Source organism: Diabrotica virgifera, chromosome 3, assembly GCF_917563875.1.
Source record: "Diabrotica virgifera virgifera chromosome 3, PGI_DIABVI_V3a".
Classification (NCBI taxonomy): domain Eukaryota; kingdom Metazoa; phylum Arthropoda; class Insecta; order Coleoptera; family Chrysomelidae; genus Diabrotica; species Diabrotica virgifera.
In genome coordinates this window covers 72,579,765-72,605,620 of record NC_065445.1, presented here as the reverse complement: position 1 = coordinate 72,605,620, position 25,856 = coordinate 72,579,765, and the positions used below count along the sequence as shown (strand labels likewise).

The following is a 25,856-nucleotide window of genomic DNA, read 5'->3' as shown; positions in this document are numbered from 1 at the left end:
ATTCAGGGAATCTCAATATTTCTAACCCTCATCTGCCTACGTCTTTGTTTCAAAGCCATAGATCGTGATAAAGTGAGAGAACGATAGTCCAGTCGGCCGGCGAAGAGATGAAAACAATGACCGCCTTGTGATAAACTGCTTAAGATCTCCCAAGTTTTCACTTCGAGATAAATTCTTACTTACATGTCCGCACCGCGCCAAGGATTATAACCGAACCGAACCAACTAGAAGCCCAAGCCGATTGCAGATCCCAGCTTTCTACGCATACGCGGCACGAATTGATTATTATAGGTTTATGGATATGTACTTAAAACATATAATTTCAGCTAAAATACATCAAAATTTTAATAATTTTATATAATATACTGTTATGATCTGCTTTCTATTACTTTTATATTAATTAGTATTTATTTGATTAATTATTTAATTAACGCAAATCATACATAAAATTTAAGAAAAAATCTCAGGGTGCCTTTTGTCATAAAAAATTTAATTAAATTCTCTTAGGTTATACTTATCCTTTCTCGTGGCTTCAGTATCTCTTAGTTGATCCTTATCGGGATAAAATAGGAAAAGGAAATAAATAGAAAAATCATAAATAAACACATACAAATACCTTTATTATCAAAAGCAATGCTCTGTAAATTTATTAATTAAATCCTGTGGGCATAACTGTCCAAAAGAAACTTTTACCATATAAATTAATCTAATTCAAACAAATATTTATCGCTTTGTTCTTGATACTATTAATAAAACAAGCTAAACAAACAAATTTGGTATTCGCAAATTACTTATACTTCCTATTAAATTTTTGAAATGTTGGAATCTTAAATGCATATGCTTTTACGTAAAAAAATTTAACTTCTGATTATAAAAAAAAATCTATCACATAGGTTATTGATTGACCTTTTTGATTCACACACAATGATGTCTCCTCTTGACCCAAACAGCTCCTCCTTGTTGATTATGTTAGGCTACCAATCAAAGCCCTCTCGTTCTCAGCAAACAATCCAGCAGGATACCAGCAACTATTTCTCCAAAACACAAGCCGGGCCTCTTTTTTGCCAGTACTCGTTCAATAAACTCCAAAACTCTCTCCTCTCTTTCTCTCAACAATAATCTCCTGAGACCCAAGTATCTTTTTTTTTTACTTGGTGTCACAAATAATTTTAATAACGTTAATTCTTGTAACTTACTCTCTTGGACTTTGGAGGTATTTCTTCTCGATTTGATTTGTCTCTCGTTCCACTTTTCAGCTACTCACTATCAAAACAAAACACTAGTACTTGCTTCTGAATTACTCACGAAAACTTTTGACTGCTCCTCTTGGATGCCGGTAACACAATAATCTTTTCTTTTCCAAACTGTCTCAACATTCAAACAAAACCTTCCCCATTCCAAATTGCCAAGCCAATCAGAAACATTTCTCTCTCCACCTTCCTCTGTTTCATTCGAAAAATCCAGTCATTCTATCAAACAATACTTCTACTCAAAACTTATGACTTTTCGGAAATTATCTAAATATTCCTATCATTAAACAAACATATTTAAAATTCCAATTCTCTTTACCTCTATTTTTCTAAAAACTAATAATTACATCTACCTGTGGTTTTACATTTTCCGTAAACAATCTTTTTAAAATTATAATCCTAAATAAATGTTCGTTTCACTTTTTATTCACACAAATGTTTTTAATTCTTCCTGGAAAAATTCATTAAGGAGAAACCACCTTGCGTGAAAGCTAACTTCTAATAAATTTTTACAAATCAATATACAGGGTGTATCAAATTTATGTGCCCGCGTTATATTAAAAAAATTAAATTTTTATTCTATCTTTGATTGCCAAATTGATACACAATAATACATTACATTAACTCCTTCAGTCATAATCGTCGCAGATCTTTACCTAATTATATGAAACTTCGTAAAAAGTCATGTTAATAGATTGAACAACCATTTTATTATTTACATGAAATATTGATTGACTGACAACTATCATTTATAAAAATATTCATTCATCCATTTTAGAAAAAAACTTTTAGATAGAAACTTGTAGTAAATTAATAAAACCACATTTTGAGCTATTGCAAGTTTAATTTCGTTAATTTGTTGTAGCAAAACAGCCCGCGAAATGTACAAAATATTAATAGGCCTGGATCCCGCGTATTAAAAAAAAGTTGGCAAGCTGAAAATTTGTTAATAGCTTAAGGGTGTCTAGTCGGATAAACCTTGATATATGGGAACACTGTAACAGGTGCAGTTTTAACTGTGGAACAAGTTAAAAATTTGGAACGGTCAGACCACGAAAACGGCACATTTATTTTGTCCGACAGAATAGACTTAAACTCTCCGAACAGAGATTAAACTCTCATGCAAAAATCAGACTGCTATTTATCACCTGCCATAATTCCTGTCATTTGACATATTCTACATGTTCCACTTATTAAAACGCCCATTTGGTGATAAATAGCAGTCTGATTTTTGCATGAGAGTTTAATCTCTGTTCGGAGAGTTTAAGTCTGTCCTGTCGGACAAAATACATGTGCCGTATTCGTGGTCTGACCGTTCCAAATTTTTAACCTGTTCCACAATTAAAACTTCCCCTGTTCCAGTGTTTCCATATATCAAAGTTTGTCCGACTAGACACCCTTAAGCTATTAACAAATTTTCAGCTTGCTATTAATCAACTTTTTTTTCATACGCGGGATCCAGGCCTATAAGTTTTTGGCAAAAATAATGAGGCTTTTTTTAATTTACTACAACTTTCTATTTAAAAGTTATTCCCTAAAATGAATGATTGAATATTTTTATAAATGTTAGTTGTCAGTATTAATCAATATATTTCATGTAAATAATAAGTTGTTTTTATAAATGGTCAAGATTCCAATTTATTAACATGACTTTCTACGAAGTTTCATATAATTATGTAAAGATATGCGACGATTATGATTGAAAGAGTTAATGACCTACCTAGAGGAAAGTCGCCAATTATGGAATACCATTTTGTTTTGGGGATATACCTTTATAGAAATGAAAACGATTTAATGTTGTGACACATCAGTCATACATTTTTATGTAGTAATTAAAAGCCTTCTATTAAATATCTTAATTAACAAAAAAAAATCAAACAAAAAAGCACAATAACAAATAAGTAACTAAATATGGAATAGGTACCCATATATGGAATATACGCCCTGAGTTTCGCTGGTGGCGCTCCTAGCGGATTACTAATTCAACTTTCACCGGTAATTTTTAAATTTATTATTTAATTGTTATCGCTTAACATTAACGCAAAAAAGTAATTAAATTGTAACCGATTTTTTTAAGATTTTGCTAATCATTTTGACGTTCTATTGATAAAATATGAATTTCTTACTTCGGATACTTTCACAATTATCGTGTAGATGGCGCTAAGATTTTTAGATTAAATTATAATTACATATTACGGAACATTAAAAAAACCTAAATTCAGTATTTAAAACGTAAGTATATTTAAGGTAAAAATATATACCACAGCTTTGACCAACTAATATTTTTTATAATTAATGTTTTTAGTTTTAATTTTAAATTAATCACTTTGACATTTATGTCAAATTTCCGGTAAACGTTTACAGACTTGCCACTACTGGCGCTCGCGAATTTGTAAATATCCCCTCTACGTACGAGCTCACAGCGTATAGGCATAAACCAACATATCAATAACAAAATAGACATAAACATCTGAGATCAAATAAAGTTAAATAAGAAAATTGTGAAAAATGAAAGAAGTTGCTTAATTCACTTGCAGACATCACATATCCATGTATGAAACTCTGGACCAGCACAATCATAATGAGCCCACTTACACTTAATCCACTATTCCATAATTAGGCACCAACGACTGTCCATATTTGGATTTGTACATTAGTTCAAACTAGTATCAACATTTTTTCAAGTCGTAATGTTTTAATTACAGAAGGTCATAAAATATCAAAATAAAGGTACTACTGATATACGCAATAGCATAACAAGTCTGTATTCATGCATAATAACCAATATTACTTGTGGAATATATTTACCTTTGAAATTTTCTGCGAGACGATAAAACAAAACGCGCCTGTCAGACACGTATCGTTCGCGCATGTGACACAAAGGTGTGAATACGATAATAAAGAGAGCGACTGAAATAGAGGATGGTCTTGTAGTGCGCTTCCAGCTTATATTTTCGGAGAAATCAAGGAATTCCATATTAGGGAACTATCCCATATTTGGTTACTTTCCTCTATATTAATTATATAAAATTATTAAAACTTTGATGTATTTTAGGTGAAATTATATGTTTTAAGTACATATCCATAAACTTATAATAATCCATTCGTACCGCGTATGCGTAGAAAGCTAGGATCTGAAATCGGCTTGTTCTTGTAGTCGGTTCGGTTATAATCCTTGGCGCTGTGCGGACATATAAGATAAATTCTTCACCGGCTTCGCCGCTCGATAGGTGATCCACCAATCGATGACTCGCTTTGACTTTGACTCGTTCTTGCGGTTAGATCAGGAGATAATTTTGAAAAGTCAATAGGTTTATAGTGCCTGCTGTAAAATTACTTAGGGTTTGATACTATGTCAGGAATAATAAAAATACAAGTTTTAATAAACTATCCAGCACGAAAAACGGGCACCCCTTGAATTTTTGATAAAACTGGGGAAACACACTTTATTTTTTATGGTAATTTTTATCCATGGTACTCTGATATAGGGTTTTAACTTTTAAGGTATGTTTTAGATATAAAACGCGTATGAAACACTTTTATTTTAAGGGGGCAGGCGCAAAATCTTGGTCCAATGCTATTTAAATGCATTCGTTTTTTTTTTCGAATCCTGAGAAAACTAATAAATATTTTTGAAAAATTTAAACTCAGAATGAAAGATTAAATTATTAAAGAGGGTCGAAAGTCCTTCAGAATACAAAAAGTTTTGAATGAGATATTTGAAATTAAAAATCACACTAAATTTTCTCTTTTTTTTTTCACCTCTGTAACTTATTAAAATAAACATTATAAAAGTTTTCAGGGACTTTCGGCCCTCGGTAATAATGCAATCTTTCATTCTGCTTTTAAATTTTTCAATAATACTTTTAGTTTTCTCAGGATTCGAAAAAAATGAATGCCTTTACATAGCATCGGACCAAGATTTTGCGCCTACTCCCTTAATAGTCTGGGCTGATTATCGGAGAATAGGCCATTTTTGGGAAAAGGTATTTACCAGCAATTTTATTGCTGGAATCTAAGCTTATGATTATATATATTAATAATATATGTATGCAAAATCCGCAGATAGTGTGCTACTTTTTTTATAAAAAAAAATGGCGCACGAAAATCGTGTTTTATTCAATTATTGCTCTATAACTCCGAAGATTTTACCTTTACAACAAAAACACTAAAATAAAAATTCACCGTGATTAAATTCTGCATAGAGACGCGTTTCTCCCGATCTGCTCCGCCGAAAATTTTCCTCGGAAAATGCGGGTTTTCCCAACAAAATCTTTAATTTTCAAATAAAGTTTTGGATAAGTAATTATCTACCAATAATTAAATAATTTGGTGACTTAAAAGCCATTTTGGTTTAGATTATAGTTACAGAAGCTGATGAACATTAAACGAATATTTTAGCAACAATTTAATTGTTAATTAATAATTTACGGTCGCAATAATAACCAAAATAATTATGATACACTGATCAAGCTTTGAAATCTTATAAAGATGAGATGCCTATTTAATATTTTGTCGACAAAATATGAATTTTTTATTTTTTTGCATAATCTTTAAATGTTTAAAAAAATAGTTATAAACAAATTAACGTTTCTCAGAAAGTTTTTATTATATTATAATTTTAAAAAATAGCCAAAATGAGCATTTTAAATACCTTTAAAATAAATGCTTTAAAACTTTTTTGCAACTATTTGTAAAAAGTTATGAAACAGCAAAGTAAACATACGGTTACTACTGTGTTTATAATATTTTTTAATTCTTTCAAAGCGTAGAAGTGAGTTTAAAGTACAAGCTAATTATTTACAAAAAAATATCGATTATCAGTTTAATAGTTATATTTTAATTAAAGATTATAAATATATTTTTTTGTAATTTACAGGCGCGAAAGTAGAGTAACACAGTACTGTAGCTAAAATTTTCACTCGGAGCGACGACCAGCCGCGTGATGTACACTTTTAATAAATAATGCACGCTGCGTGTCAGTCGCTTCGAGTGAACATTTTAGCTCCGTCTCTGTATCAGGCCTACGTTTGCGCTAAAAATTACAAAAAAAAGTATTTTTAATCTTTGATTAAAATATAACCATTGCAATAATTTTCGACATTCTTTGTGAGTAATTAGGTTGTACCATAGACTAACTTTTAAGCTTTGAAACAATTAAAGCAAATTATAAACAACGGAGATTTGGTATATTTATTTTGCTGTTTCATAACTTTTTTGCAAATGGTTGGAAAATTTTTTTAAAGCATTCATTTTCAAGACCTATGAAATACGCATTTTAAGTATTTTTTTAAATCAGAATATAATAAACAATTTCTTAGAAATCTTAATTTGTTTATAACAATTTTTTTTAAACATTTAAAGATTATGCAAAAAATGAAAAATTTATATTTTGTCGACAAAATATTAAATAGGCATTACACCTTTATAATCTTTCTAAGTTTGATCAATGTCTCATGATTATTTTGGTTGTTATTGCGACTGTAAATTGTTAATTAACAATTGAATTGTTGCTAAAATATTCGTTTTATTTTCACCGGCTTCTGAATTTATAATCTATAACAAGAAAGCTTTTATTTCACCAAGCTATATAATTATTGATAAATAATTACTGGCCCAAAAAATTTATTTGAAAATTCGAGATTTTATTGGGAAAACCCACGTTTCCCGAGGAAAATTTTCGTCGGAGCAAATCGGGAAAAACATGACTCTATGCAAAATTAAATTGTGGTGAATTTTTATTTGAGTGTTTTTGGTGTAAAGTTAAAATCTTCGGAGTTATAGGGCAATAATTGAAAAAAATACGATTTGTCGGCGCCATTTTGTTTATAAAAAAAGTAGCACACTATATGCGGACTTTGCATACCTATATTAATAATATATAGGATCTTATAATTCGATTCCAGCAATAAAATTGCTGGTAAATAACCTTTCTTTGTACTTTATTAATTAGACCAGCGTATTATAACTATTTTTTTTTTCAAAATTGAAAGAATATGCAAAAAAAAAGAAAAATTTATATTTTGTCAATAAAATATTAAATAAGCATCTCATCTTTATAATCTTTATAAGTTTGATCAATGTATCATGATTATTTTGGTTATTATTGCGATCGTAATTTGTTAATTAACAATTGAATTGTTGCTAAAATATTCGTTTAATTTTCACCGGCTTCTGGAATTACAATCTATACCAAGAAAGCTTTGATGTTACTAAGTTATTTAATTATTGATTAATAATTACTTACCTAAAACTTTATTTGAAAATTAGAGTTTTTGTTAGGAAAACCCGCATTTTCCGAGGAAAATTTTCGTCGGAGCAAATCGTGAAAAACATATCTCTATCCATAATTTAATTGCGGTGAATTTTTATTAAGGTGTTTTGGTTGTACAGTTATAATCTTCGGAGTTATAGAGCTATAATTGAAAAAAATACGATTTGTCGGCGCCATTTTGTTTATAAAAAAAGTAGCACACTATCTGCGGACTTTGCATACCTATATTATTAATATATAGGATCTTATAATTCGATTCCAGCAATAAAATTGCTGGTAAATAACTTTTCCATGAATTTTGCTAATTAGCCCAGAGTATAAAGAGAAATATACAAACTTTCAAATTAATGCAGACACAATTAAAATAAAACAAATTGGTACCTGTTCAATGATCTTCAAAAACAAAATAAAAATAACAAGGAAACCTGTATAAATTACTTCTCGATTTAACTAATTCCTCGTATTACCTCCACGAGCCTGTATAACGGCATTCATTCTTCTTTGCATACTCTTAATTAAGTTTAAAACTTTATTTTGTGGAATTGCTTCAAGAGTCACTTTGAGGTAATCTAAGGTAAGAGGTAAAGAAAACTAAATGCATGATCATAACTAAATCAGCACACGTAAACATCCAATTAACTATTGAAGATACTGTGATTGAGATTGTGGATAACTACAAATACTTAGGAACATGGATAACATCAAATGTAGACCAAACCAAAGAAATTAAGACACGTATTGAAATAGCACGTGCATCATTCATTAAACTTAAAAAGTTTCTTTGTTGTCGGGATATAAGGTTAGAACTACGCCTAAGGATGCTTCGATGTTACGTGTTCTCTACTCTTCTTTATGGCTTGGAAGCGTGGACGTTGAAACAAGTCCATTTGAATAAGTTGGCCGCCTTTGAATTTTGGTGTTACAGAAGAATCCTACGAATATCATGGATTCAAAGAATGTCGAATGTGGAAGTAACTAGAAGGATAGGAAATCAACCGGAAATAATACTAACTATCAAAAGACGAAAACTTGAGTACTTGGGATATGTGATGAGAGGGCAAAAATACTCATTATTACAACTTATTATGCAAGGCAAAATCCGAGGAAAGCGAAATGTGGGAAGACGAAGAACATCCTGGCTTAGAACTTACGGGAATGGTTCGAATGCAGTTGTGCAGAGATATTTAGAGCGGCAGTCAACAGGGTCCGCATTGCCATGATGATTTCCAACCTTCGATAGAAGATGGAACTTAAAGAAGAAGAAGGTAAGAGGAGCAGGCATCTGGATTCAAATACTTTTCTACCAAGTATGTCCCAAACATGCTCGATGGAATTGAAGTCGGGACTGTGCGGCGGGACATATCATATGAGTAAAATTAACTTGATTTAAGTACTCTCTGACAACGCGGGCGGCGTGGCATGATAGCGTGCATTATCATGTATCAGTATGAAGTTTTCTCCAATAAATGGTACATACGGGATAGATAGATTTAAAGAGGTGGCCTTCTGGCCTATTCTACTGCGACCTTTTCAGATCTATTGTGGTCCTCTAGTCCTAGATAATATTGTCTAAACTGAATTTTTCCTTTTTAAAAAGTCTAATAGCTTCGAGACTGATCCTTCCATGCAGCCTTCCATGGTACATACGGGACAACATAATGTTGCAGTATCTCATTTATGTACCTATCAGTGGTCAGAGATCTCTTAGAAACAACGTACTATTTTGTATGCACATCCGAATATACCGGGTGGTGCATTGGAAAACGGGCCATAGGAAACTCAATGTAAAATTCTAAATTGTTGAATTCCTGCTTCCCTATTTATTTTACATCAAAAGTCCTGAGAAACTATTTGTAGAGAATTAAAATCTGTATTAAAAACAAAAGTTAAAATTGTTCTACGATTTGAACAGAGTCCAAAATTTTGAAAAATAGAATACATTTGCCATACCTAAGTAAGTGCGTAAAAGTAAGGCCACACGTTACTATTTCTGACAGTACACAAACTATTGACTGAATAAAACATCTTTATTATTACTACTTTCTCCTCAACTGAGGACACCTTTTCGACTTTATTGTTTTTTAAACAATAAAAACCATAAAATAGAAAAAAATACTGACAGTTCAAAATATTGTTAATATAATAATTTTATTGTGACCGAAGGCAACCTTATACACATTCTTGCACTGTGTGGCCTAAATTTGGCAAATACTTTGATAAAATTTATTATATTTTACAAAATTTTGGAATGTGTTTAATTCGTAGAACAATTTTATTAATTGTTTTCAATAAAGATTTCAATCCCCTACAAATAGTTTCTGATGTCTCTTGATGTAGAATAATTAGGGAAGCAGGAATTCAACAGTTTAGAATTTTACATTGAGTTTCCTATGGCCCGTTTTCAAATTCATCACCCGGTTGTATACCAGCCACATCATAAAAACTTACTCTAGGGCTAAAAATGCACTGAGCCATATCATAGGTTCTGTAGCGGGTCTTCGAGCACTTAGATTAGCCTGATTTATCCGTCTACTAACGGTTCGTTCATTAATATTAACGTTTCTCACATGATGAAGACTGTTTCTAACCTCTACAGAAGTTGAAAATGGCGATTTCTTAGTGCTGAAGACACGATAAAACGGTCGTCCCTATGAGTAGTTCTTCTCTAGGGACCTGTTCCAGGACGTCGTAGGGATTTATGCATTCAAAGACATCTTGAAATTGACAAGAATTGACACAAACACGACAATAATAAGCACTTTTGACATCAATAAAAGAAATATCCTAATAAAACCAACTTAAAGTGCACAACCTCCTTGTGTTCCTGTAATACTGAAGTAAGGGTAAAGTAATAACTTCAATATCGTTGAGATTTTCCGTGGAACCGTAGAACAATAGACGACGCACGTCACCGTTGTCGCCCCGTTCCGTTGGACTATAAACTAGCCAATGCTATTTCACATCATATGCTTTTCATATCACATGATTAAGCCCAATTTATCTTACGACGCACAGTGGTTCCAAATGCCGAAAACGTGGTCATGAACCTTTAAAAGCGTATATTGCTTGTACACTTCGAAATTACTTTCGTACGTATGGGTTTTTGGCATGGCTAATTACTAATCTGACATTATTTTTTCTGAAAAACAAAATAGCGGATCCAACATGACGGAAAGAGATTGAAAATATCAATCAAAACTCAATTTTTTTTCGCAAATGTCGTAGTTTAAGGTCGCTGATTACAAATCCAACATTAATTTTTTCTTAAACAAAATGGTGGATCCAGTATGTCCGAAAGAAATTCGAAAATTTTATTTTAATCGCATATTTGTTTAAATTTTTATATTAGGTATAAGGGAATTTTGAAATTGCTGATTACCAATACATTTTCTTTATGAAGTACAATATTCAAAACCTATTACTTATGTACAACCACCCATACATACTCAACAATCTCCAGAATCATGTAATATGCGTCATTTCCCACTTTTGTATTCAAACAAATGCCAGCAATGCATAGGCAGTTATAGGCAGCTAAACCAAAGTGATTCTGTACCTTCTTACTATACCTATATTTTAAGATTGATAAATATTAGTCGCAGAATTATGTAGAATTTTGTACTTTTTGAATGTATCTTTACAAAATTTTTATTATTTCAAGTATATTTTCACTATTTATGCATTAACAAATTTAAGGCATTTATTGTTACTAAATCTTAGGTTAACTTACATCTGACATTACTACATATACCTCGTCCAATTTACTTACCGTTGCACGTCATCCGCGCCATAGCCTGTAACACGATACCAACACGAAATATTTAGGCGGTGGGTGTGTTCTTTTTTAGAATCAAAATTATTCTAAAGGGGAACACACCTACCGCCTAGATATTTCGTGTTGGTATCGTGTTACAGGCTATGGCGCGGATGACGTGCAACGGTAAGTAAATTGGACGAGGTATACTTAAATATAAAGAATCTGCTTTACAGCGATAAAATTGATAAACTACAAAACGTTTTACATCGTTTTCAATATGCGCGTTCTTTTTCACTTTCTGTGCCGGCCAAAATAACCTCAGACGGGGTTCACTTGTTCCTGAGCTATGATCCAGAATACATCCAGTTTGATCTTTATTCCTGCCTATTACGACTCTACGATAGTATGAGAAAACAACTGTAAACATGAAAATTACTAGATTTTTTTTCGCCTCATGACCACGTTTTTTGCATTTGGAACCACTGTGCGACGGGGACGTGGACGATACGGCTGTCTCACGTGGCACGTTGAAGAATCGTCTGGTATGAAGAGCATTGGCTAGTTTATCGTACAACGGAACTGGTGACACCGGGGACCTTTATTCAACGCGCCCCGTAACACAGCCGTGCCGTCCACGTTCCATTGTAATATAAATCAGCCTTCAGGGTGCCCATTTTTCGTGCCGGTGAATATAGAAGGAATAAATGAATAAGCCAAAAAGCACATTTATTTTTATTGCTTAGATAACTTCTAGTACTCGCTTCGGCGGTACATATACTAAAATTGAAACGATACAGAGAAGATTAGCATGGCCCCTGCGCAAGGATGACACGCAAAATCGTGAAGCGTTCCACATTTTTCTTAAGAAAGAATGGAAAGAAAGGTATATTGATGAGAACATAAATACAGGAAACCACGACAGATCAATCAGAAACTATATAACAGATAAACCTTGGTTTTCTAAAATGGAGTCCACAAAGGATATGACAAGAACCATATGCAGAATGAGATTTAACCACTGTCTTACACCCTCATATATATATTTAAACTTAATATAGCTGATAGCCCTCAATGTATTTGTGGTCAGTTGGTAACATACAACACAAAATTTTTACCTGTTCTCTTATTTCTAATAAAGTTAATATGTTTTTAAATTCACTGTATTCTTTGACTGATGTCCACCATCTCATTAATTTAAATTATTTATTAACATTAGAAAATAATGAGTTGGTATACCGACTATTGTATAAACATATTTTAGATATTAAACTTAAATTGTAATTGTAAAATATAGAGTAAGTATTTCTTGTAAATTGTTATATATTAAAAGAAAAAAGAAAAGAAAAAAAAAGAAAAAAATATATATAAAAAAAATAATAGAAAAAAATAAATATAATAAATAAACTATAATAAAACAAATATGTAAATAAAAATGAATGACGAACTTGGACAGTCCATAGTAAAAAGCTTTCGAATTAAGTAGAGGGCTAAAGAAGAATGTTGCAGTTTTTGCTGTGGAACTCTGAGAACATCATTTAGAAAAAAAAATATAATATAAAAAATTATTAAAAAAAAATACAAAAAAAAATGAATGTGTGTGTACTTTGTACGCACGTAAGAAATTATACTTCTACTAAACATTATGTGATTTTTAAGACAATACCAAAAATTTTAAAAAATCAAAGAATAAAACGCACACAAACACATTGAAAAATGCCACAAAGAAAAAATGATTTCTGAACGATAATAATTGTTGGCAAAAATTTTAAATACGCATTTTCTGAAAAAAAAAATTATATAACAAATATACTTACAATCATAAAATGCATAAAAAAATAAAAACTTGCATCGGGAATCGAACCCGTGAATTTCTGGGCGCTTTGATTCGTAATCGAAGCCTAGACTCACTCGTCCAATTCCACATTATTTGTCATGTGGAAAAATAGGGTAACTGAACGTTTTACTGTTTGACAGTTGTTTTGAATATAATTAAATTAGTAGTTTAAATTTTGTGGAAGAAAATATTAAAATATAACAAAACAGTAAGAAAACAATATATTAGATGAAGATTGGTAGAACTTTTGTTGGTAATCAAATTAAGTATGTAAATCAAAGCATTACATACCTACTAGATAAATAAATCTACGTCAAAAAATCATACTTTAAAAATAAAAATCGGACCTAATTTGGGATTTCTCTCTAAAATCCCCATTCTTGAGAAAATAAATGTACAGTAGAGCGTCGATTATCCGAGCAAGCGTTAGTAATTGACGCTTAAAATATCTTCAATTTTCTTCAATATTGTATCCAAAAATAATTATGTTGTTGCAAAAACTGCACTTTTTTGTTTAGTTGCTAGTTGTCATTATCAAGATATAAATAAATATGTAGGTATATAAATATGGCTTTTATTCACTTGTGGATAAATATGTATGACTATAAATATGTATCAATATATTGTAGTTCGATTATCCGAACAAATCGGTTTTCCGAACACCTATGTCCCCCAATTAGTTCGGATAATCGACGCTCTACTGTATTTTAACCTAATCCAAATGTATAATTACAATATGATTATAATAAAAACTACTGACCAAATTAGAACGAGTTTTCCTTGTCCAAAATAGTCCAAAAGTCCAAAAATATAGGTATATGAAAACTATTTAAAAAGGCAGTATAACTATTAACTAACTTTTGTTTGTTGTTTCTTTTCACACAAATTTTAAAACGCAACAACCATAAATAATCTAACTACAGCTGTGCCACAGCCGCCATATTGAATAATTTTTGACATGTCATTTAAACATCCAATCAGAACAAAGTTATAATGCGCATGCGCCGGGATCATAGGTTTTAACATATAAAAATTCACCCTCATATCGCCGGTAAAGAAGTATAACTTCAATAATTATTTATTAGTAGAATTATTTATTAGAGATTAATATTAGTATTAGTTTTAGGATAAGATACGAAAAAATGACTAATAAAATAAAAAATAGTAAAATTGGCGAATGGATTTAGTGTCCGCAGTCATATAAACCCAAATAAACAACTACATAACTTCTAATAATTACCTAAGATTCCTTGAGGTATTCAGAAATTGCATATTTTAACTAGGTTTGTGTCGATCGGTTTTACTAAATCTACGAACTTATTGTATTTATGATAATAACTTAAAGAAAATAGTATGATGCCACAATAAGCGAAACCAAATGCATAACGGCATAAAAGATGCGAACTCTATGCTAATTCAATAATATACGTAAAGATAATCAAACAGGAAATGCAATTCAAATGCCCATGTAAATCAAAAGTATACAGTGTATAATAATATGCTATATGGAAATAAATATTAATTTGCAGTAAAATTAAATATTCGCTGCAGCCAAATTTGCTTTGAGCCTGTCAAAATGTTCAATGTGTTTTAAATGTATTCATTTTTTTTTTTGGAATCCTGAGAAAACTAATAAGTAGGGGTCGCCAACTTCTTGAAAATTTCAAGATCTTGTCTTGATCTTATCTTGATTTCAAGACAAGATCAAGACAAGAAATACATAATTTTAGATTTCAAAACAAGACAAGAAGTTTTATTTCAATACCAAGATTTCTTGTCAAGAAAACAAGACACATTGAAATATCTTGACTAATAACACTAGTCAACAAAAAAACAAAAAAAAAAAATTGCGACTGATGTTAAAATGGCTGTACCGGGGAGTTTAAAGTGTCCTGAATGCGAATTAAAACACTAAAATTGTCCACCACGTACAGATTTTGAATTATCTTCTTCTTAAGGTGCCGTGCATTTATGCGTAGGGGTCCACGCATACATTGTCTTGTCAGGCGAAATGTTAGATGTTGAGTTATAGAATGTATCAAATATTGCTGTTTATTATAAAAATTCTTTTATACTATACACACATAAGTTCAGAACTAAAAACAAAAACCATAGTAAGTCTTTTTTACACAATTTTCTGCCTATCCCAATTTTCCCATAACACTATGTGGATTAATACAAACACACATTTTATCCTGCATAGTAAAAAACTAGGATAGCTCCTGGTTACGGTTCCTAAATATTGTAAGTTTTACTGGCTAGTAAATTCCACTTTAAAAAAATCCATTATTTTAATGTAGAACCTAGAGTTAAGCATGTTCTTTGGGCAAGTGAAGATCTCGAACTAAATCATGTAATTCGGCTTGTTGGATGCAATAAAAGTGCTTTTTCGTCGCTTTCAGGAAAATAAGAATCATTAGGTTTGTTCGTAGAACGATCAGCAACCGTTGCCAACCATCAGACGCATGCGCGTTCGTAGTTTACGAACTCAAACTGTTAACTGCGCAGCGTTAACTGTTAACTGCGCATGCGTCTGATGGTTGGCAACGGTTGCTGATCGTTTGGATCGTACTACGAACAAACCTATTCTTTTCTGATACATCATCGGGTTTACTTTTATCGCCATACATTTCCAAATCTTCTTCCCAATTTGCCGGGGGTCCTGGAACTGGTAAATCTTCTCCATGGAAAACCGGTTTTATTGCTGAGATAATATCTGGATATTCAATTTTATGCTTGCCTTTCCTTGGAAACCCAGATACTTTTGTCATGCAGAAGTAACAGTCGTTAAAACAGTTTAGAACTAATAAGTTTAAATGGGTAGGTTTACTGATTAAGGATTACCTTTGGTTTATTCTTTATTTAAATGTTAATGTGTTATTCGTAGACATTATATATCCCAGTGTTGTCAAAGTATGCACAATTTTTAGGAAAAACGTTAGCAAAAATTGTAACTCACTTTTTTGAAAAAATCATAACTCAAAAATCTTACGTATTAGGAACTTTTTATCATCATATTCATATTCAGAGAGCAAAAATTAACAAAAAACAGCATTTTGCATTCCAGTCGCAAATTGGTTGTAAACTAGTGTAATGAAAACTCTAAAACGTATTTATTTGTGAAAAAGATAACATTATTTTAACATAACAGAACATACTTATTTTAATTTATTGAATACGTTTTTTGCTAAAACGATTTACAAAAATGTAAATTAAAAATAATAATTAATGACACTTACCTAATCCTGTTGAAAATAAAATTACAAACTATATTTTATTTTAAATAATAAATTTAGTAATAATATAGAACATTTTTAAATCGGAATTGATAAGCCATGAATTAAGGCAGATAACACTTCTCATGGAGTCAACGCCCAGCCGATTTCTTGGCTTTGTTATTGTTAAAGCTGCGCTTGAAAATAGCCTTTCCTCAGGTACAGATGTTGCTGGCGTTCCGAGAAAAACCTTGGCCATTTTCGATAATGACGGGTGGATATTTTCGTGTCTTCTCCACCAATCAAGTATATTCTCAGAATCTTCTGACCTAGGCTCATTTGTTTTTTTCAATTTCATACTTCCTGGATTGTAAGTTATCATTCTCAGCTTTCTTAAATAGGTAAGTAATATCTACATCAAATTCGTTATCTTCTTTTCTCAGACTAAGTGCTGGCTCTGGTATTGGATTCTGTAGATCATTCTGGGATTTATTTGGGATCAAAAGTAATAGGCTTTAAATATTTCTTCAAATTTTTGTAATGCCTCTGATTGTAGAAGCTTTCGCAAGATGAAGAGGAAAATGCCTCTACTTTATGCCGAAAATACAAAATAAGAACTATACAGTATATCCAATTAGTTTTGTTATAGTGTTTCAGTATTTTATCTCTCGCAGCTTGTATGCGGTAAATTAATTGTTCATTGGTAGCGTCTCTATTCATTTTATTATCAAGTTCATAAGCCCAATATTTCCGGTTTGTCCCAAGTAAGTTTACTCTAATTACCACCAATGGAAGTGTGCAATATATTTCTTTTAAGGCTTCTCAGACACTGACAAAATTTACTGATCAGAACCCATTCTTTATCTAATATTTTGCAATTATTTAGATTTCCGATGTTGTCGCAAAATGTAGTTAAAGCATTTTTTACACTCAAATCCCATGTTAGCATCTCGAAAGTTGAATACCATCGTCAATGCCATCATTGAACGAAAATCTTACAATCTTACAATTTATGGTCTCGCAAGCACTGTTTAAGTTGCATTTGCCATGAGTTTTTGATCTTTTTTGACAAGTAGCTTTTGATCTTTTTTGTCGTTTTTGACGAGTATTTAATTTTACTTACAGGAGAGTTGAAATCTAAAGCAGTATCATTAAAGAAAATCCTGGACAGCTAAGTTTAGAATATGTGCGAAACATACAAAATGCTTATTTTAAGCATGCAACTACACATCAATTTTGCGTTCGTCAGGAAACAAATGCAGATCGGGGACTCCCCCAGTGGCAGTGGATTCCGTGTTAGCACGCAACGCAATAAAAAGGTCGCCGGGGAATCACCGGACCGGGTAATCAATAAATTTCAAGATCTTGAAATTTCTTGAGTCAAGACAAGATATAAGATGTCAAGAAAACGTCAAAACAAGATTTGTTTAAATTTCTTGATTTTTTCTCAAGACAAGACAAAAAGTTGTTGTCAAGACAAGTATTCTTGTTTTGTCGACCCCTACTAATAAGTATTTTTGAAAAATGTAAATGCAGAATGAAAGATTGCATTATTACCGAGGGCCGAAAGTCCCTTAGAATAACCAAAAAATTTCTTTTGAATGAGAAATTTGAAATTAAAAGTCATACTAAATTTTCTCTTTTATTTTCATCCCTGTAACTTGTACATTATAGAAGTTTTCAGGAACTTTCGGCCCTCGGTAGTAACGTAGTCTTTCATTCTGCACTTAAATTTTTCAAAAATACTTATTAGTTTTCTCATGATTCGAAAAAAATGAATACATTTAAAACACATTGAACATTTTGACAGGCGACATTTTGCGCCTGCCCTTAAGGAACAATGAACCGACTAGACGTGGTCCAATGATATCACACAACAAATTTAAGTTTTGTTCCTTTGTACAGTTCTGAAACCATAGTATTATGGAATTTCTATATTATCCATTATATTTTATCCGAATAAACGACAATTTTAATTGACAATATATTATGTTTGGAGGAGAAAATGCCAAACCATGGCTATAGTTTTGGAGTTACAGTAGGCTGTACTAGCTGAGAATAAAATGGACATAGATTACATGTTTAAAACATTGATCGAACAGTACAATTCTCATTACAAAAAATATGACAAAAACAAAGCATTTTGTTGCTGGAGCAAGATCTCTAGATCGACAAAAATCTTAAGTACTTGGGTGTGAAATTGACATCAGATGGTGGAAGTGACAGTGCAATAACATTAAGAATAGGTCAGGCACATGCAGCTATGAGCGAGCCAAACAGTTTACTATAGATCAGACATGCGTTTTTAATAATTATAATCTCAAAATGACATGCTTAAAGCATGTAAATTAAAAACTGTTATCTTTAAAAATACATGCAGGAGTGTCAAAATGTCACTTTAGACAAAAGAAGTACTCTGTTTCACTAGTTTAGGTCTGTTTCATTAGTAGATCAATCAGTTGGTCGTCACGTCTCACCAGTACAGGTATGTACATGGTTTTCGGACAGGAATGTGTATATCCCCTTAACAATATGTTATCTTTCAACATCGACTTGCTGTCATAATGTTAATTAATTATAATACTGTAATTATGCAATTTAAAGGTCTCATCACCCAACACAAAAATCACAAAAAGCACACTCAATAAGTTTCTCTTCTAGTCCTGGATCCCGCGTAGCAAAAAAGTTTATTAATAGCAAGCTGAAAATTTTTTAATAGCTTCACGGTGTCTAGTCGGACAAACTTTGATGTAAACGGGAACACTGGAACAGGGGAAGTTTTAGTTCCATGAATTTTTGTCGGACAGAACTTCCAATTGATTTGTTACCGTTTCATTACTCTCATGCAAAAATCAGACTGCTATTTATCACCAATATAATTCCTGTCATTTTTTGACATGTTCTTCGTGTTGGACTTATTAAAATGCCCAGTTGGTGATAAATACTAGTCTGATTTTTACACGAGAGTTTAATGAAATGGTAACAAATCAATTGGAAGTTCTGTCCGACAAAATACATGGAACGTTTTCGTAATCTGACGTTCCAAATTTTTAACCTGTTTCACAATTAAAACTTCTGAACAACTTCTGGAGACGACGGAATAACAAAGGAGATGATTATAGCTGGAGGTCAAACAATTTTGGAGGCAGTTAAAGTGTTAATGAGCAAGTGTCTCTTTGGGGTGCTATTCCAACCTCTTGGCAAAATGCGCAGGTACTTTTACTAAACAAGAAAGGAGATAAACACAAACTCGAAAATTACATACCAATAAGCCTGTTGCCAACTGCTTATAGATGGAGAGGCAGCGCTGAAAAATCTCTTTGAATTTACTAAAGCTAAATTTTTCACAGTTGATTAATGTGATTGTGTAGAGAAACATACTGCGGTCGGTCAAGCGAAACGTAGAACAGGGGTTACTGAGAGGGTATCAAAGTTGCTTTCCTACGAAGGTAATTAAATCCATTTACTAGAACAAGAAGAAGAAAAACTTATTAAAATAAACATTATAGAAGTTTTCAGGGACTTCCGGCCCTCGGTAATAATGTAATCCTCCATTCTGCGTTAAATTTTTTCAAAAATACTTATTAGTTTTCTCAGGATTCGAAAAAAGAATGCATTTAAAAAGCATTGGCCCGAAATTTTGCGCCTACGCTCTTAAGGGTCATTTGACCAATTTCTGTGGCTAGTTTCAACTACGATGACTTAGATTGTAACCTGATGGTGGTCTGATACGACTGAAAACGTTCGTTCTGTGATGTATTTATTAATTCAATTTCGATAATTTTTAAAGAATTTTTTTTAATAAAATTCATATATGTACCATTTAAAAAATAAGTCTTTTTTACTTCTTCAGTAAAATATGACAAATTAAATTTATCGTTTATTAAATTAAATTTTATCTATCAGTAAAATAATCACCAGTACTAAATAAATCTCGTATATCTCAAACCCTCTTAAAATCAACCTCTTCTCAAATGACCACTATTCAAAATACAGGTCCATTAGATCATTAGAACATTTGCTGCAACTTTATAGCCAACCTCCATTGATGATGGCACAAGTACCTACTTCTGAATCAAAGAGATCTTGTGTTTCAATATTTCAAGTACCTGGTTATGAGATATACAGGTATGTATCTTCAATGTAAACGATTGTTTGATGTTTGAGCGTGTTCGTATGTCGATTGATGACAGAAAGAAAAAATGAAGTCATTAAATGTAGACATTTGGGTACTTAGAGATTTATAACAATGACTTGGCTATTATTTTAAACAAGAATTCTTTCATAATGAAATATTAGATTTATGCTGGACTGTGTAATAACTATAAGGGCTCATTTTGTTTCGGTCTTTTTTAGATTTTTTCAATTTTGTTGAAAATTTTTAAAGAAAAATGGATTTACTTTTGTGGTATTTGGAAGTATAAATGACACTGGATTTTTATATAAGTTTCGCAGAAAGTATGAAAGTAATACATTTTCTAATACCTAGGTACTACATATTTTTATACAATACACAATTTAAATTTCTTCATTATGCTTCGAATTTTTGGTTTCACTTTTTCACGTCTTATTCCTTGTCAAAGTGCTATAACCTTACATATACAGGGTGTCCAGAAACTCTCCAGGAGCTCTTTGAAGATGGCGCCTTGTAATTAGTTTTTTTATATCTCCAGATCGCTTCTATTTAGAAAAACTAAAATTGGTACGCCTATTTACTTTCTAGAGATAAATCGATTTCATCAATTTCGAGTTTCTAATACCGGTCATAGGCGTCCGTTTTGGGTAGGGCAACGGTTATTTTATCGCATAACTTTTTTGTCTAACTTTGAAGCATTTTTGACACTGGATTATTAAATTGTGAAGTACATAAATATATGTATTATAGTACTGTGGACTCTCTCTATAACGAACACGGATATTACAAGGCTTCGCTTATAACGAAGTACACTAGATGTCCACTAGATATTTGGTTATAACGAGGAAAAATGAAATCGAATAATATGTTTCTTTACCTGTTTTTAGCGCAGTAATGGCTATAAATAAATACCCCAACTGCCTATATATAGAAATTCCCAACATCTGTGTTATCATCGACGCCAGTGCTGTAATAAACTCCACCGCCTGTAATAAAATTCTATACCGATGTTGAATATTGTAGGAAATTTGCATTTCACGATGGCGAATTCTCATTATTCAGGTCGACCATCGACACCTAATAAACTACGTAGGAATCATCAAAACATTTCAATATTATGATATAACGAGATCCGCTTATAACGAGTTAATTAGTCCGCCTTTTAAGTTCTCGTTATATAGGGAGTCTACTGCACTAAAAGGTACTCCTGCTTTAAGTCGGAGGACACACCGTTTTGTAGAAAAATTTTGAAAAAAAAACATTTTTTTCTATTTTATTTATCTTCCAGAGATAAATTGATTTCATCAATTGCGAATTTCTAGTACCAGTCGTATGCGTCCGTTTTGGTTAGGTCAATGGTTATTTTATTACATAATTTGTTGGTCTTTAAGTTCTAAGCATTTTTGACACTAGATTATCAAATTATGAGTCATTCTAGTACTAAAAGCTGTTCTTGCTTTAAGTCGGTAAAATACACCGTTTTTTTAAATCTTTTTTCAAACTTTTTTCAAATTTAAAAACGGAAAATTTTCAAATCGATTTTTCTAGAACACATTGTATCTTATCAACTTAAAGCAAGAGTACTTTTTAGTACTAGAATACCTCACAATTTAATAATCCAGTGCCAAAATTGCTTTAAAGTTAAAGACAAAAAAGTTGTTCGATAAAATAGCCTTTACCCTACCCAAAACGGACGTCTACAGCCGATACTGTAAATTCGCAATTGATGGAATCGATTTATTTCTGGATCACTATGTTTAAGAAATATAATATTTTCCAAATGATACGTATATAAATTACGTACGTGGCACCCAAATTAGGGATAGATGGAGAGACAGCGTAAAAAAAGAAATTTTATTATCCCTGGAAGAAACGCCACATTTATAATCACTACGCATTTGTTAAGGTGTTGTTCAATTTTTCACACATGCATAAAATAATCTTATATTTTTATTGTATTAAACCCGTAATTAAAATCATTAATTTTAAATAATTCCTAAGCCAACCCTGAATAATGGTGTCTAGTACCAAGCTTCACCCTTTACCCAGTTTAATCCCTACCCATGTATATACAGATTTTGCTTAGATGAACTGAAAATGAACATTCGACCTCTCTCTTGTGTTAGCCGCCGAAGACAAACCATCTCTCTTAGTATGCGAACCTTTCTCTGGGTTCAACTACGGCCGAATAAACACTTTTTCTCTCTGTGCAATAGTATAAGACGCTAATCCGATATAGATAAACCGCTAATCCGCTAAAAACAATTAAACCTCGTACGAGAAGCAACCGCGTGTGAAACTGGCATATGTGACGTTGATAGATACGCAAGTGATGAAACAGTGACTTGGGTAAGATTTTTATAAACTTATAATATCGTCTGTATCATCATAATCCCTCTCTAATATGCACTTGAACAGCAAAACCTAATATAGTCTATTAATATTTATACTAAATTTACAATCAAGATGCAGTAGAAATAAACAAACCAAGACACGTTAAATGCTACTAGGAGCACTCCCAAATCATAATTTACAATGTATATACATTGTAAATCCCAAATCATGATTTCCAAAGTTTATACGAGTACATTGTAAATTAGGAGAAGTTACATAATGTAGAAATTACAGGGGAATAGCCCTGCAAGATACAGAATATAAGATTCTGGCCACATTAATTAGAAATAAAATTAAAACAAAAGTTGAAAATTGTCTAGGTGAATATCAAGCGGGTTTTAGAGCACACAGATCGCTAATAGACCAAATTTTTGCAATGAAACAAATTTTATCTAGCTCATATGAATTCAACCTAGCACTAAATATGTTATTTATTGATTTTAGACAGGCATACGATACCATAAAAAGAAGTAAAGTATATGAAACGCTAGAATATTTTGAATTTCCACCAAAAATAGTCAGATTGACTAAATGCATACTCAGTGACACTAAAAGTAAAGTTATGATGGAAGGACGGGTTTCTGATAGCTTTATCACCAATAGAGGCCTGCGACAAAGTGACCCGTTATCAACAGATTTCTTCAATCTAATTTTAGAGAAGATTTTACGAGAATGCAACATCTATACTAAAGACAGAATATATCATCACAATCATCAATTTGTAGCATACCCAGATGATATTACCTTAATAACAAGGAGACCTGCAGAATTAAGAGAAATCTTTAATAGACTAGAGAGAACAGCCAAGGAATATGGTTTAGAAATAAACGAAGAAAAAACGAAATATATGGTGATGAAGGGAAATGAAAATCATCTGGGACAGTCCTTTAAGATAAAAAGCCTAAGTAAAGAATATAACTTCATTGTCGACCAATTTGATTACTTGGGAGTAACACTAACAAATAGAAACGAAGAGAACCAAGAAATCGCAAAATGAATGGCGAAAGGTGATAAGAGTGCTGGGAGTCTAACTAAGATACTGAGGTCGAAGATAATATCCAGAACAGCAAAAAAGCGAATACATACAACAGTTATCCGACCTACAGTACTCTATGCTAGCGAGACCTGGACACTAAATAAAAACATGGAAGTAAAATTAGATATATGGGAACGAAAGATCCTCAGAAGGATATACGGAGGTCTTAAAGAGGGGAATATCTGGCGAAGGAGAACGAATGAAGAAATAATGCAAATATATGGACAACCAAAAATAACAAGACTCGCCAAAATTCAAAGATTAAGATGGCTCGGGCATATAGCAAAAATGGAAAAAGGAAGAGTTCCCAATGAATTAATAAACACGGAGGGTGGTACAAAAAGAAAAAGAGGACGTCCCCGAATTAGATGGTTGGAGTTGGCAAAAGAAGATCTGAAGTCACTGAGGGTACAAGATTGGAAAAACCTAGCTCAAGACAGAAAGAAATGGAAGCAAACCACTGAGGCCTTGGGCCGCTAAGTCCTGTTGAGCTGAACTATATATATACATTGTAAATTATGATTCGGGAGTGCTCCTAGTAGCATTTAACGTGTCTTGATTTGTTTATTTCTACTGCATCTTGAATGTAAATTTAGTATAGTTCTGTAAAAGCATTAAATTGAATACATACATACAAGTTTGTCCTGTATACTCCGATTTAAATAAAAAGATATTTAACAAACCTTATTTGTCGCTAGGGAGAAACCTAACGATTCAGAACGATACAAAAACCGTATGGAAGAGACCTATTATCCACGGTTTTTAACGCCTGTGAAATACCTTTGTGTAATTACAAATATTTTTTAACCGGCGTATTATTTAGTGGTGATGTAGATAGTTTTTTTGGCCTATTGTCAAGTTATTCTTGTTAAAAAGTAATCTTTCTTGCGGTATCATTTTCGTCCAAGCCATTAAATTTCAAAATTACGATTTTTTGTTATCCTGTAAAGACTCATAGAAATATTTATCTCGCTTTCGCAGAATTCAATTGTTGTCGTTAGCAAGAAAAGTAATGATACTTTTTATCACTGTAGGTGTAACATAAAGCAATATGTTTTTTTGTTATGAGTCTTGCTCATCTCTAATAGAGTTTTGACGCTTTTATTATCAAGTACGATAACATTGTCTTTCTATGTATACCTTCATTTGTATTTGTATTTTGTTCTTCACCGTTAGAAATTAAGGAAATATGCAACAATAAAAGCATATTAAATTCAATTCTTATATTTGTTTAATTATTAAATACATTCGCATTTCTGCAAAAATATTTAATAATATCTCATATAGTGCGCTGGAATAAGTGTTACCCTTCCTTATTAACTTATTTATTTTTAGCACAAAGGCAAAACACTCGGACAGGTCGATTTTTAAAATATTCATAGTATATTATAGTATGAATGTTTCGAACTTTACGCGATCCCTCTTCAGGTGACTGGCATAACTTTGATTTTTTTAAATGGGAAAGTACATGATGTGATACCTCATTGAAAAGCTTTTAAAGTACAGATTACAAACATGTATGAAACTTTAATCCCTTTTGAAAGCATATGCGCAAAATTTCGGTCGAATTGTTTTTAAACGCATTTATTTTTTTTTCGAATCCTGAGAAAAGTAATAAGTATTTTTGAAAATTTTAAACGTAGAATGGAAGATTACATTATTACCGAGGGCAGAAAGTCGTCGCTTAGAATAAACAAAAAATTTCTTTTGAATGATTTATTTGAACTTAAAAATCAGACTAAATTTTCTCTTTTTTCAGCCTTGTGACTTATTAAAATAGACAATATAGAAGTTCTCAGGGACTTTCGACCATCGATAACATTGTAATATTTCATTCTGCGTTTAAATCTTTCAAAAATACTTATTAGTTTTCTTAGGATTCGAAAAAAATGGATGCATTTAAAAATAATTCGACCGAAATTTTGCGCCTACACTCTCAAAACGGATTAAGATAATATACA

The 25,856-nt window shown here is 31.8% G+C and overlaps 1 protein-coding gene and 1 non-coding gene across 2 annotated transcripts in view; one reads left to right on the top strand and one right to left on the bottom strand.

Moving 5' to 3' along the window:
* LOC126881902 (uncharacterized) overlaps positions 1-25,856 on the bottom strand; it is a 496,017-nt gene that overhangs the window by 157,315 nt on the left and 312,846 nt on the right. The gene's annotated exons all lie outside the window — the stretch shown is intronic.
* On the top strand, positions 12,035-12,141 carry LOC126882832 (U6 spliceosomal RNA). Its single transcript, XR_007697410.1, has one exon. It is a non-coding gene; the product is annotated as a U6 spliceosomal RNA (small nuclear RNA).